Raw genomic sequence first — 12,969 nt, forward strand, 5'->3', positions numbered from 1 at the left:
GTTATCCATTCAGAGTTATGCCCCACTTAGCATATATAAGACTTGCAAAGAGATGTTGCCTTTGCGCATTTGTGCCTTGACCACAACGATTGCTTATATCACACTTGTGTCCTGAATGTTTAGTAAAGCCTCTTGCAAGAACTTCTCCATTTCCAGCCTCTGATTTCGCACCTCACCTCAGCCTGAATCAAACAAACACGCGGAGGACTTGGGGGGAGCAGAGGACGGTGAAAGGATCCCGCCGTGTCCACAACAACCTCTCCCTCCCCCGCCTCCAACATTCTCTGTGCCTTGCCATGTCTTTTTTTATGTAGTTCATCAGGGTGTTCGTGTGTGTTTGTGTGCGCGCACGTGCAGCACGTGCTCATAGGTATCTTGGGATATGTGATATATATCTGTATCTGTGTTGATTGGGTTCTTCTAATAACCGTCATTATAAATCTAAACCATAATTACACACGTGTTTGTCTTCTTGTGTCTTTCAGACATCAGCAAAGATGTTTGTCCTGAGCGGCTGGATGCAGAGTCTTCTCACATTAAAGAGGAAGAGGAGAAAAAAGAGATCTCCCACTTGAAAGAGGAAGTGGAGCAGCGGGTCCAATATATTAAAGCGCAAGAGCTACAGCACCGTTGCTTGAAAGTGGAGGTGGATGAGCCCCCTGACATCAAAGAAGAGGAGGAGGAGGAGGTTATCTGCAAGGTGCCATTTAGTGGTGTCCTTCAGATGAGTATAAATGAGGCGGACAGAGAGGCACCAAGCACCAGCTCATGTCAACACATGACAACAAAAGGTGTGGGAAACCACCAGGAAGAATCAAAAGTAAATGGCATCTTAGCTCCGCGATCAGAAAGTGACAACATGTCATTAAATGCAGATGAGGATGAGGAGGATGAAGATGGCTCTGAAGGTGATCTGACATGGAACACAGACAACAAACCCTGGAAATGTTCTCACTGTGGGAAAATGTATGCTTGTAAAAGTGCTTTGGAATTCCACATCAGAACACACACTGGTGCAAAACCGTTCACCTGTTCAAACTGTGGCCGGAAATTCTCTTGTAAGGCAAGCTTAAAAAGTCACAAAAGAACCCACTCTGGTGAGAAACCTTTTGCATGCACCGACTGCGGGCAAAGATTCTCTCAGAAGGGAATCTTAAAAATACACACAAGAACCCACACTGGTGAGAAACCTTTTACTTGCAGTTTGTTGGCGAAGATTTTCTGAGAAGAGACACTTAACAAACCACGTAAGAACCCACACTGGTGAGAAACCTTTTGCCTGTGCAGTTTGTGGCCAAAGTTTTTCTGAGAAGGGAAGCTTAAAAATACACACAAGAATAAACACTGGTGAGAAACCTTTTGCCTGCGCAGTTTGTGGCCAAAGATTCTCTCGTAAAGGATACCTAAAAAAATCACATAAGAACCCACACTGGTGAGAAACCTTTTGCCTGCGCAGTTTGTGGAGAAGCATTCTCTCATAAAGAAAGCTTCAAATGTCACCTAGAAGCCACTCTGGTGAGAAACCTTTTGCATGCACCGACTGCGGGCAAAGATTCTCCCAGAAGGGAATCTTAAGAATACACACAAGAACCCACGCTGGTGAGAAACCGTTTACCTGCGCAGTGTGTGGCCAAATATTCTCTTGTAAGGGAAACTTAACATGTCACACAAGAACCCACACTGGTGAGAAACCTTTTGCTTGCACAGTTTGTGGGCAAAACTTTTCTGAGACAGTTAACAAACCTCGTAACAACCCACACTGGTGAAAAACCTTTTCCCTGCACAGTTTGTGGCCAAAGATTTTCTGAGAAGGCAAACTTAAGAATACACACAAGAACCCACACTGATGAGAAACCTTTTGCCTGCGCAGTTTGTGGCCAAAGATTCTCTCATAAGGGAAACTTAAAAACACACACAAGAACCCACACTGGTGTGAAACCTTTTGCCTGCGGAGTTTGTGGCCAAAGATTTTCTCTTAAGACATACTTAACAAACCACATAAGAACCCACACCAGTGAGAAACCTTTTGCCTGCGCAGTTTGTGGCCAAAGATTCTCAAGGAAGTATCAGATTAAGAATCACAAGTGTGATGATCAGACAAGCAGTCATTACTTAAGTTTTCACCTCTCACCTGAGAAGGTTTCAGGTTTGCATGGGCCAGGGCTAGTTGTATTTTATAAACCTTCTTACTGGGATGCTGAAGTTTTCCTTGAGTGCAAGTTTTTTTTTGTGGTTGTTGTAATGATTTAGAAAATTTTGCATTTTCATCAGGGTTATACTTTTGGAATCTTCGTGGGAGTTAGTTTTCATTTGGTTAGAGTTGTGGTTTTAAAATGTAGTTTGTTGTGAGGAGGTTTGGTCATTTGTTTTATTAGTTCTTGGTTTTTTTCCCCCTCCTCAAAATTCAACAGTCTTTGAATCGTATAAAACGTATTCTGTCTTCAGTTTTGCTACATATGCTCATTTCTCCCCACCCACTTACTGTCAATCACCTTTGGAGGTGCTCAGAAATGAAAAGCCAGTTGGGAGGTTTTTTTTTAACGAGCAACGAACCAATATGAGTCTAATCTGTGCACAACATGCTAATTTGTGTTTGTTTGATGTAAATGTTAGTGTCTTTATCCTGTATCATTTGGGCCATGAATAAAATATTACAAATGTTAGTGTCATTCCTTTTTGTTATGCTTTTTGAAAAATAACATACAACTGAATATTCACTCACTTTGTGTCAGTTTGAACTTTCCGGGGTTCTGTTTAAATGTCTTTTGTCCACACCACTTCCTGGAAAACCCCTGGATTTCTTCTGATCCAGTCTGTGCCACAGTACACAGGAATGAAAATACCTCTGATCTCAAGGGTCCTTAGCTCCTCTTTCAGAGGCCTCATCATGGTGCGCGGATCACTTTGCCTTGGTCATTGCCACAAGTTTCACACTTTCATCCACTTGCATTTTGTATTCTCCAGCCAGACAATCATCTCCTGTGAAAAAATCTGCAAAGTCTGTTTTTATCTGTTCCATTGTCCTTCAGTGTTGCTCTCAGCCCGTTGTTAGCCCGTTCACCCAACGTGTAATTACGAGTGACACGGTTTAAAATCAGCCATTTTGGTGCCCTCAGCATAAATGCTTTGTCGTGCCCCCCTCCCGGCTCTCACAACTACCTATCACAAATGAATAATATCTGGGCATTTGCCAGTTTTGCTTTATTTTACAACATATTTAGCTAAAATATCTTACAAAATGGGGCAGTCCTGTGACCCAGTGGTTAGCTCATCGGCCTCACAGTGCAGAGGTCGTGGGTTCGATCCCGACCTCCTTGTGTGGAGCTTGCATGTACTCCCCAGGCCTACGTGGGTTTTATCCGGGTACTGCGGTTTTCCCCCCACATTCCAAAAACATGCATGGCTGGCTGATTTCACTCAAAATGTCTCCCTATGTGTGAGTGTGAGCTTTGATGGTTGTTTGAAACAGAAAAAAAGTTATACTGGAGATCTAATTCATTTGCAGTGCGTTCTCTGCGCTGGATAGGTTTTCTTGTGCGCTAAGAGTGTGCGACAAGTGTGCAGTTGCGCATCTTAGAGGGAACATTGGTGCCGTTGCATCTCGGGTATAAGTAAATCTAAATGATAGATACCATTCATTGTATTGCCTCACGCCGGAAACTTCAATTGCCTTATGCTTCGAGACAATTAACTCGCTGGTGCTGCCTTTGGGAGGAGTTTTGTTTCTTGGATGCACACAATGTCTACTTTTTCTTCACTCAGCAAGTCGTAGTGGCAGTTCTCGGTTGATACCGTTAGCATTCCATTGAAGGATACAGGGCTTCGACTGTTTGATCCCGGTGGTTTTGGGGTCCAGTCATGGCTGAGTTGTTTGGGCGGTGTTGCTTGACGGTTGGGGACTTACGCAGTGGGGGCATCTCCACCGCTGTAACTGTACGGCATCTCGAGCTAGGCTGCCGGTGGGCAACATGCAGTTGAAATGGAATTTGCTTTTGCAACTTGAGCAGTCCAGTCTATGGGCCCCCTGCCGAACTCGTCTCTGGCACTCAGCACATCTTGCTCCTTCAAGTATAATGTCTGCATTTGGCTGGGTGCTGTGTCGTAAGTTGATGGAATATTGGATGTGGGTGGAGGCAGTGTGGTAGTGTCCTTGGTGGGGACACCGTTACAGCAAAACCTGTACAGTGTTATACCTGTATTTCGATTTGTGCCTCGTTTTATATGGGATTCTTCTTTCATTAAAAAAAATACATATATTTTTAGCTGCATTTCAATGTTGGCGTTTCATAGTGATGGGTCCAGCGACACCGATGTGTTGACGCATGCGCCGGGCTCACAGAGCAAACCACGTGTCGGTGCATGGGCTGTTTCATTACGTCACGTGATTGACACGTGAATTACATCGGCTGCGTCGACACATTCCGGGCTGCTAACTGACATGTGAACTGCACCGGTGCAGTTTAGACTGCATCGGCTGCTTGGCACAGTCCCGGCTGCGCCACTTAGTCTAGGAGGTGTCGACTCAGTGCAGCGGGCATTGACGCAGCAAAAGCCCGCCGCACAGTGCTTATAAGTGGCAGTGCGTCTGGCGACACAATGCCACCTGCCGAAACAAGCCAGACCTCACTCACGCTCGCTTGTCGAAGTTCGTGGTACAGACTTCGTGTCACTGCAGACTTCGTGTTCGTGCCTTCCTTGCCAATAGTGATGGGTCCATGAGTCCTCATGAGGTGTGTCGACACACAGTGTTAATACTGTTCTGATACTGTGTCGCTGACCACTGCCACCTGCTGGACCTTCAAGATCCCTACAGCCAACCCACTTAACAGACTGAACTGACTGATACATTTGTGTGTTTATTAAACATATAAAATATACAATTCGGTAAAAAATTGGCAAAAAGTGAAGGTAAGATATAAAAAAGGAAAAGAAAATAGTCATCATCACAAATATGTGTTCAAAGGAGTAGAAAGAAGTAAAAAAAAGTCCTACCCCTTCTTATATATGAATTGATCATTTTTCAAGAAAAAAAAGTCTATATATCAACAAATGCTTTTGCCCTTATGTATGCTGTACTTATTTATTTTTACAACTTGTGGTTTGTTTATACAGCACGTACTCATTGGAGCATATTTATATGTCGATTTTCTCATATTCATAATAATTATGAATATGTATACTTATATTATGAATATAAATATTATGTGTTATGTTGTGTTATTTTGACTTCAAAATGGTGCCGCGAGAGTGGCTGCCTTTCCAGCAGCTCCTATATTTTGTTGTTCCACTTCTTCCTTTCATAACTTTGCTGCTGTGGATTGGGAATTTCTCCATTGCTAGACTAATAAAGGTTATTTTCTTATCTTATAATGGATGCTCCATTTCATTAATGTATTGAATAATCTCATCAATGTATTTCTGATGTATTGCTATATTTCATGAGTGTATCGAATTCATCAGCTCTGTTTGTTTGTTTTTTATTGAGCATATATAGTACACACAATAACAGGTTGACAAAAGTCAAACAATAATTATGAAAGGAAAATTCGAAAGTAGATAAAAGAAGAAAACACACATCATCAGAGTTGTATGCTCAAAGGAGTTAGGAAGAAGTAAGTAACTTATCTAGTCCTACCCCTTATTTTGTAGCAGTTTGAATTGATCATTTTTCAAAACAAAGAAGAAAAAAAATCTACATATCATCAAATACTTTTACCCTTATGTATACTATACTATTTTATTTATACACCTTTTGGTATGTATATACATATACAGTGCACTCCGCTTAATAGAACACCGGTTAATAGAGTAATCCGCTTAATAGAGCAAAAGGCTCTGGAACGGATTTGCCTAATGCAATTTCCTATAAAGATACTCCGCTTAGTAGAACAGATCTCCGCTTAATAGAACAGGCCGTAAGCAATGAACATTGTAAACTAGTGGTTTTCGAAGTGTAGCTATCGCGATACTGTACCACTATCGCGAGAAAACGCGGTAGTTCTAGCCGTATACAGTAAAAGGTAGCACGCGTCACTCCACACATAGACACACGCACGTCACAATGGCTTCAACTTCATTCAAGAGACGAGGGCTATCACCTGCGGATAAGAAGGACATACTCAGACGATACGATGCATTGCCGGATTCTCAGAAGGTACGCCCAGTCGAAATATCTCTTCTAACTCGTCAGCAGGGGTTTTTCTGCGTGCATAACTTCGTCGTCGACGTGTCTGAAGGTGTACCTAATAAAGTGTCTCCGGTTAATAGAAACTCCGCTTAGTAGAACAGAAGCGCTTCGGCCCAATGATGTTCTATTAAGCGGAGTGCACTGTATAGTTATTCTTTCTCATTTGTATTTCAATTTTCTGATATTCATTATAATTATCATTTCTTGAATACAATTGATAAGTTGATCAAAATCCAAAACAAGAACAAACAGTTGTCTTACTATATTTTATAAGTATATCAAATGTATCTTTATAATTCTGATTCATGTAGTTTTTTGGTACTAATCTTTTGAATTTGTTTTTGAACTCCTCCAACGATTTGCTTGCTTGTCCTTGGTCCTTGGCCTTGGCCTCGAAGGCAAGTCTTTGGTCCTTGGCCTTGGCCTCGGAGTCAAGTCCTTGGCCTTGGCCTCGGCCTCGGGTTGCCGGTCCTTGGACACAACACTGGTATTTATCTATTTCAAAAGAATTTATTGGATCAGGAATTTGTTTTGCTAAGTTATTGCCGATATTAACAAAATATTCATTAAATTAATTTGCTATTTCTGCAGTTTCCTCAATAATGGTATTTTTGTGTTTCATAAAATACTCCGGATAATCTACTTTATTAGAGTTATTTCTAATTACATGATTTAAGATTTTCCAAATTTCTTGAGTGTTGCTTTTATGTTGCTCTAGTAATGCATGAAAATTGTCTCTCTTGCTAGTTCTTATGTTTATTAATTTGTTTTTATACATCTTATATTTTGTTTCAGCTTCTTTAGTTCTGGATTTTAGAAACGATTTGTTTAGATTGTTTTTCTTTTTACATGCATTTTCTAAAAAAAAAAAAAAAGATTGTTTTTCTTTTTACATGCATTTTCTACCCCTCCGTGAGTCGTCACCTTACCGTGGTGGAGTGGTTTGTGTGTCCCAATGATCCTAGGAGCTAAGTTGTCTGGGGCTTTATGCCCCTGGCAGGGTCACCCATGGCAAACAGGTAGAGAAGTTCCAGACAAAGCACGGCTCAAAGACCCCTTATGATGACAAAAATATATGGGGCCCCCCTCTGGAGCAAGGCCTGGAGGTGGGGCTCGTTGGCAAGCGCCTGGTGGCCGGGCCTACATCCATGGGGCCCGGCCGGGCACAGCCCGAAGAGGCAACGTGGGTCCCCCTTCCCATAGGCTCACCCGCCCATGAGAGGGGTCGGGTGCAATGTGAGGTGGGCGGCAACCAAGGGGGAGGACCCTGGCGGTCTGATCCTCGGCTGCAGAAGCTAGCTCTAGGGACGTGGAATGGTGTGCGAGGTAGAGAAGTTCCGACTGGATATAGTCGGACTTGCCTCCACAGATAGCCAGGGTTCTGGCACCAGTTCTCTCGCGAGGGGTTGGACTCTCTTCCACTCTGGAGTTGCTCACGGTGAGAGGCGCAGAGCAGGTGTGGGCATACTCATTGCCCCCCGGCTCAGTGCCTGTACACTGGGGTTCAGACCAGTAGACGAGAGGGTTGCCTCCCCCCGCCTTCGAGTGGGTGGACGGGTCCCGACTGTTGTTTGTGCATATGCACCAAACAGCAGCTCAGCATACCCACCCTTTTTGGAGTCCTTGGAGGGTGTGCTGGAAAGTACTCCTGCTGGGGACTCCCTTGTTCTGCTGGGGGACTTCAATGCTCACGTGGGCAATGACAGTGAGACCTGGAGGGGCGTGATTGGGAGGAACAGCCCCCCCGATCAGAACCCGAGTGGTGTTTTATTATTGGACTTCTGTGCTTGTCACGGATTGTCCATAACGAACACCTTGTTCAAACATAAGGGTGTCCATATGTGCACTTGGCACCAGGACACCCTAGGCCGCAGTTCGATGATCGACTTTGTAGTTGTATCATCGGATTTGCGGCTGTATGTTCTGGACACTCGGGTGAAGAGAGGGGCGGAGCTGTCAACTGATCACTACCTGGTGGTGAGTAGGCTCCGATGGTGGGGGAAGATGCCGGTCCATCCTGGCAGACTCAAACGTGTTGTGAGGGTTTGTTGGGAGCGTCTGGCGGAATCCCCTGTCAGAAGGAGTTTCAACTCCCACCTCCGACAGAGCTTTTCCCATGTTCTGGGGGAGGCGGGGGACATTGAGCCTGAGTGGACCATGTTCTGTACCTCTATTGTTGAGGCGGCCAATCTGAGTTGTGGCCGTAAGGTGGTTGGTGCCTGTCGTGGCGGCAACCCCCGTACTCGCTGGTGGACACCAGCAGTAGGGATGCCGTCAAGCTGAAGAAGGAGTCCTATCGAGCCTTTATGGCCAGTGGGACCCCAGAGGCAGCTGACGGGTAACGACTGGCCAGGCGGAACGCAGCTTCGGTGGTCGCAGAGGCAAAAACCGGAGCGTGGGAAGAGTTCGGTGAAGCCATGGAAGCCGACTTCCGGACGGCTTCGAGGAAATTCTGGTCCACCATCAGACGTCTCAGGAGGGGGAAGCAGTGCACCGCTAACACTGTGTACAGTGGGGATGGGGCGCTGCTGAATTCGACTCGGGACGTTGTGAACCGGTGGGCAGAGTACTTCGAAGACCTCCTCAACTCCACCAACACGCCTTCCTTGGAGGAAGCAGAGCCTGGGGACTCTGAGGTGGGCTCTCCTATCTCTGTGGTTGAAGTCACTGATGTGGTTAGAAAGCTCCTCGGTGTCAAGGCCCCAGGGGTGGATGAGATCCGCCCGGAGTTCCTCAAGGCGCTGGATGTTGTGGGGCTGTCCTGGTTGACATGCCTCTGCAACATTGCGTGGTCAACAGGGAGAGTGCCTCTGGATTGGCAGACCGGGGTGGTAGTCCCTCTTGTTAAAAAGGGGGACCGGAGGGTGTGTTCCAACTACAGAGGGATCACACTCCTCAGCCTCCCAGGTAAGGTCTATTCAGGGGTGCTGGAGAGGAGGGTCCGTCAGGAAGTCGAGCCTCAGATTGAAGAGGAGCCGTGTGGTTTTCGTCCCGGCCGTGGAACAGTGGACCAGCTCTACACCCTTAGCAGGGTCCTCGAGGGTATGTGGGAATTCGCCCAACCAGTCTACATGTGTTTTGTGGACTTGGAGAAGGCGTTTGACCGTGTCCCTCGGGGAGTTCTGTGGGGTGTGCTTCGTGAGTATGGGGTACCGAAACCCCTGATACGGGCTGTTCGGTCACTATACCACCGATGTCAGAGTTTGTTTCGCATTGCCGGCAGTAAGTCGGAATCGTTTCCAGTGGGGGTAGGTCTCTGCCAAGGCTGCCCTTTGTTGCCGATTCTGTTCATAACCTTTATGGACAGAATTTCTAGGCGCAGCCGAAGCGTTGAGGGAGTCTGTTTTGGGGGCCTCAGTATTGCATCCCTGCTTTTTGCAGATGATGTGGTGCTGTTGGCTCCTTCAAACAGGGCTCTCCAACTCTCACTGGAGTGTTTCACAGCAGAGTGTGAAGCGGTTGGGATGAAGATCAGCACCTCCAAATCTGAAACCATGGTCCTCAGTCGGAAAAGGGTGGAGTGCCCCCTCTGGGTCGAGGAGGAGATCTTGCCCCAAGTGGTTACAAGCGGCCTAAATTAGTTTTCTCTGGTGTCTGGGCTCTCCCTTAGAGATAAGGTGAGAAGCTCGGTCATCCGGGAGGGGCTCAGAGTCGAGCCGCTTCTCCTCCACATCGAGAGGAGCCAGATGAGGTGGCTTGGGCATGTGATTCGGATATTCACTTTATAGCACGTGTTTAATAATGTATGAAGTTATCAAGTATGCGAGAAAATAAATTTTCTCATATTTTTGACAATTGTGGTAGCAGTGATATTGGTCTATAATGTGTAAATAATTGTCTTACTCCACTTTCAAAAAGTTTATGGCTTTTGCTGTTTTCATTTTTGATGGAAAAATACCGGCTTTGAATGACAGGTTGCATATGTATGTAAAAGGTCGCACGATAAGTTCTAGAATCTGTTTTACTATTGACATATCAATATTAAAGCAATCAGTTGACGTTTTACTTTTAAATGGTTTTACAATATTTAATATTTCATTATGATTCACAGCAGTAAGAAACATTGTGGAAGAGTTTTTTTTCTCTGTATTTATCTATTTCGAAAGAATTTATTGGATCAGGAATTTGTTTTGCTAAGTTACTGCCGATATTCATAAAATACTCATTAAATTCCTTTGCTATTTCTGCAGTTTCCTCAATAATGGTATTTTTATCTTTCATAAAGTACTCCGGATAATCTGCTTTAGAGCTATTTCTAATTACATGATGTAATATTTTCCATATTTCTTGAGTGTTGCTTTTATTTTGCTCTAATAATGCATGAAAATCGTCTCTCTTACTAGTTCTTATAATATTTACTCATTTGTTTTTATAGGTCTTATATTTTGTTTCAGCTTCTTTGGTTCTGAATTTTAGCAACTATTTGTATAAATTGTTTTTCTTTTTACATGCATTTTCTTTGCCCTTTGTTATCCATGGCTTACTTTGGTCTTAGTCTTCTATCTATCTATCTTTTTGGGGACCTTAATTACTGGGAAAATTCAATTAATTAATTACTGGGTTAATTGGTTCTGGAAGATTTTTTTTTTGTATCTTGAACTCTTTTTGATAACTAGAAGCAATATTTTCCTGTTGAGGTTTTTCCTAACTTGAAAATTTCAGATAAAGAGATGTTCTTTATGTATGTATATTCTATATACATGAGCAGAATTGAAATAAAATATCGAGAACTTAATTTTTTTGCATTATTTTGCGTACTTTGTCCTGAGTATGACGTTAAACTGCATCCAACTGGTCCTCCAGGTTGGGGGTTGGGCGTGAGGTTAACAACCTCACCCTGTAAAAACAAAAACCTGTTACAGAAACGACGAGAGGAAGCCATTCCGGTAAACCACGGCGAAGAAGAGACGGCACATCCTTGGATGTATCTATGACGGGGCCGGGTGAAATCCAGCAGGAAGCCCGACCCCTGATGACCCCGATCTTTGGAACCAAAACCAACACCAGAGTAGACACCTGGAATGTGCGCACAATGTTCCAGTCTGGTCGCATGGACCAGGTGCTGAAGAATATGAGGGACTATCGCCTGGACATCTTAGGCGTTAGTGAAATGAGGTGGACGGGGCAAGGGCGCCTCATGGTTAATGGAGCAACTTTTCTGTACTCTGGGAAGCAAGACCACCATTCCCATGGAGTCGGCATTATCCTCTCCAGTAGTGCAGCAAAAGCATTGATTGGATGGAAGCCGGTGAATGAACGGATTATTACAGCAAGGCTCTACACCAGATATGCCAAAATAACCATCGTACAAGTCTATGCCTCAACCGAAGCTGCCTCAGCGGACGATAAAGACACCTTCTACAACCAGCTCCAGACCGTGCTTGAGGAGATCCCCAGACATGACATCAAAATGCTGATTGGAGACTTCAACGCAAAACTGGATAATGACAGAAGGGGCCTGAATGCCACAGTTGGACCGCATGGGTTTGCGAGCTCCACGAACGACAACGGGGAGAGACTGTTGATGCTAACCAGTACCAACGGCCTCAGCATTGGCAACACCTTTTTTGAGCACAAGCGGACCACAAAGTAACCTGGGTTTCACCTGGTGGCGGGACCCGGAACGAACTGGACTACATCTGCATCAACACAAGGTGGCGCTCATCATTGCTCGACGTTCGCTTCTACAGAGGTGCGGATGTGGGTTCAGACCACTTCCTTGTGGTGAGTAAAATCAAGCTGAAGCTGAAGAAGGTGAAAAAGGTGCAGCCCAAGAGACCTTACGCGGTGGACAAGCTAAAGAATTAAAACTTCTCCGAACGCTTCTGTGAGGAATTGAGTAGGAAGCTCAAGGTATCACAACACCTTGCAAACATTGAGGACCAGTGGAGTATGTTCTCTTGTGCCATTGCTGACCCTGCAGAAGCAGTTATCGGCAGAAAGACGGGTACCATCAAAGAGAGATGGATAACAGACGACACCTGGAAGTTGATTGAGGAAAGGAAAGTGGCTAAGATAAAAAGAGAACAAAAGAGGAGGCTCCGGAGCTGGAGGATGGAAGACGAGGAGTACAGACACTTGGACAGGGCACACCAACGAGGAGGTGATGAAGAAGGCAGGAGTGGCTGAACTGTCAGACATTGTCTCTGAAAGGAGAAGGAAAATGATCGGCCACGTACTCCGGCTGCCAAGAGAGAGACCGGCAAATGTGGCCATGGACTGGATGCCAGAGGGTGGAAAGAGGAAAAGAGGTAGGCCAAAGAAGACGTGGAGACAGACTGCCAAAGAAGACCTCAGTGAAATGGGTGTCAGCTGGCATGGAGCAAGAAGGGTCGCCAGTGACCGGACCAAATGGAGGAAACTCGTCGCCCAATGTTCCAAATAGGAACGGGCGGAACTAACTAACGAACTAACTAACTAACTAACTATTTTGCGTACACAAGCAAAGAAAAAAACCTGATTGCAACGACTACAAAAGTAAAGTCCTAAAATACAAATAAATTTGTAATGTTTTTTTTTAAATAAATGGCACCATATACCCAAATTGATAAAAATAAATAATCATAAAAAATCATAATAATTAATGCCACAACAATGAACAAATAAACATTGTTGATCATCTGAAACTTTCACTTGGCATGAAGTGCCTCATACATATTGAAGCATTGATCCTGTATTCAGAAATACAAGACAGAATATTCAGGGATTCTACAGTGAAATAAAGTTTTGAATCAGGGTACATAAATTTTCTAAATTATGTTATTATGTGTGCCTATATTTAC

General features: G+C 44.5%; 1 long non-coding RNA gene across 2 annotated transcripts; it reads right to left on the reverse strand.

Moving 5' to 3' along the window:
* Positions 1-896: 896 nt before the first annotated feature.
* Positions 897-2,124, reverse strand: LOC127604310 (uncharacterized). 2 transcript variants are annotated; one of them, XR_007963239.1, is made up of 4 exons: positions 2,024-2,124; positions 1,856-1,939; positions 1,609-1,692; positions 897-1,106 (listed from the first exon to the last, which is right to left on the reverse strand). It is a non-coding gene; the product is annotated as an uncharacterized LOC127604310 (long non-coding RNA). The 2 variants fall into 2 exon arrangements; XR_007963240.1 differs by having other exon boundaries at positions 1,772-1,939.
* Between the last annotated feature and the right edge of the window lie 10,845 nt (positions 2,125-12,969).

The sequence above is a fragment of the Hippocampus zosterae genome, chromosome 7 (genome assembly GCF_025434085.1).
Source record: "Hippocampus zosterae strain Florida chromosome 7, ASM2543408v3, whole genome shotgun sequence".
Classification (NCBI taxonomy): Eukaryota; Metazoa; Chordata; class Actinopteri; order Syngnathiformes; family Syngnathidae; genus Hippocampus; species Hippocampus zosterae.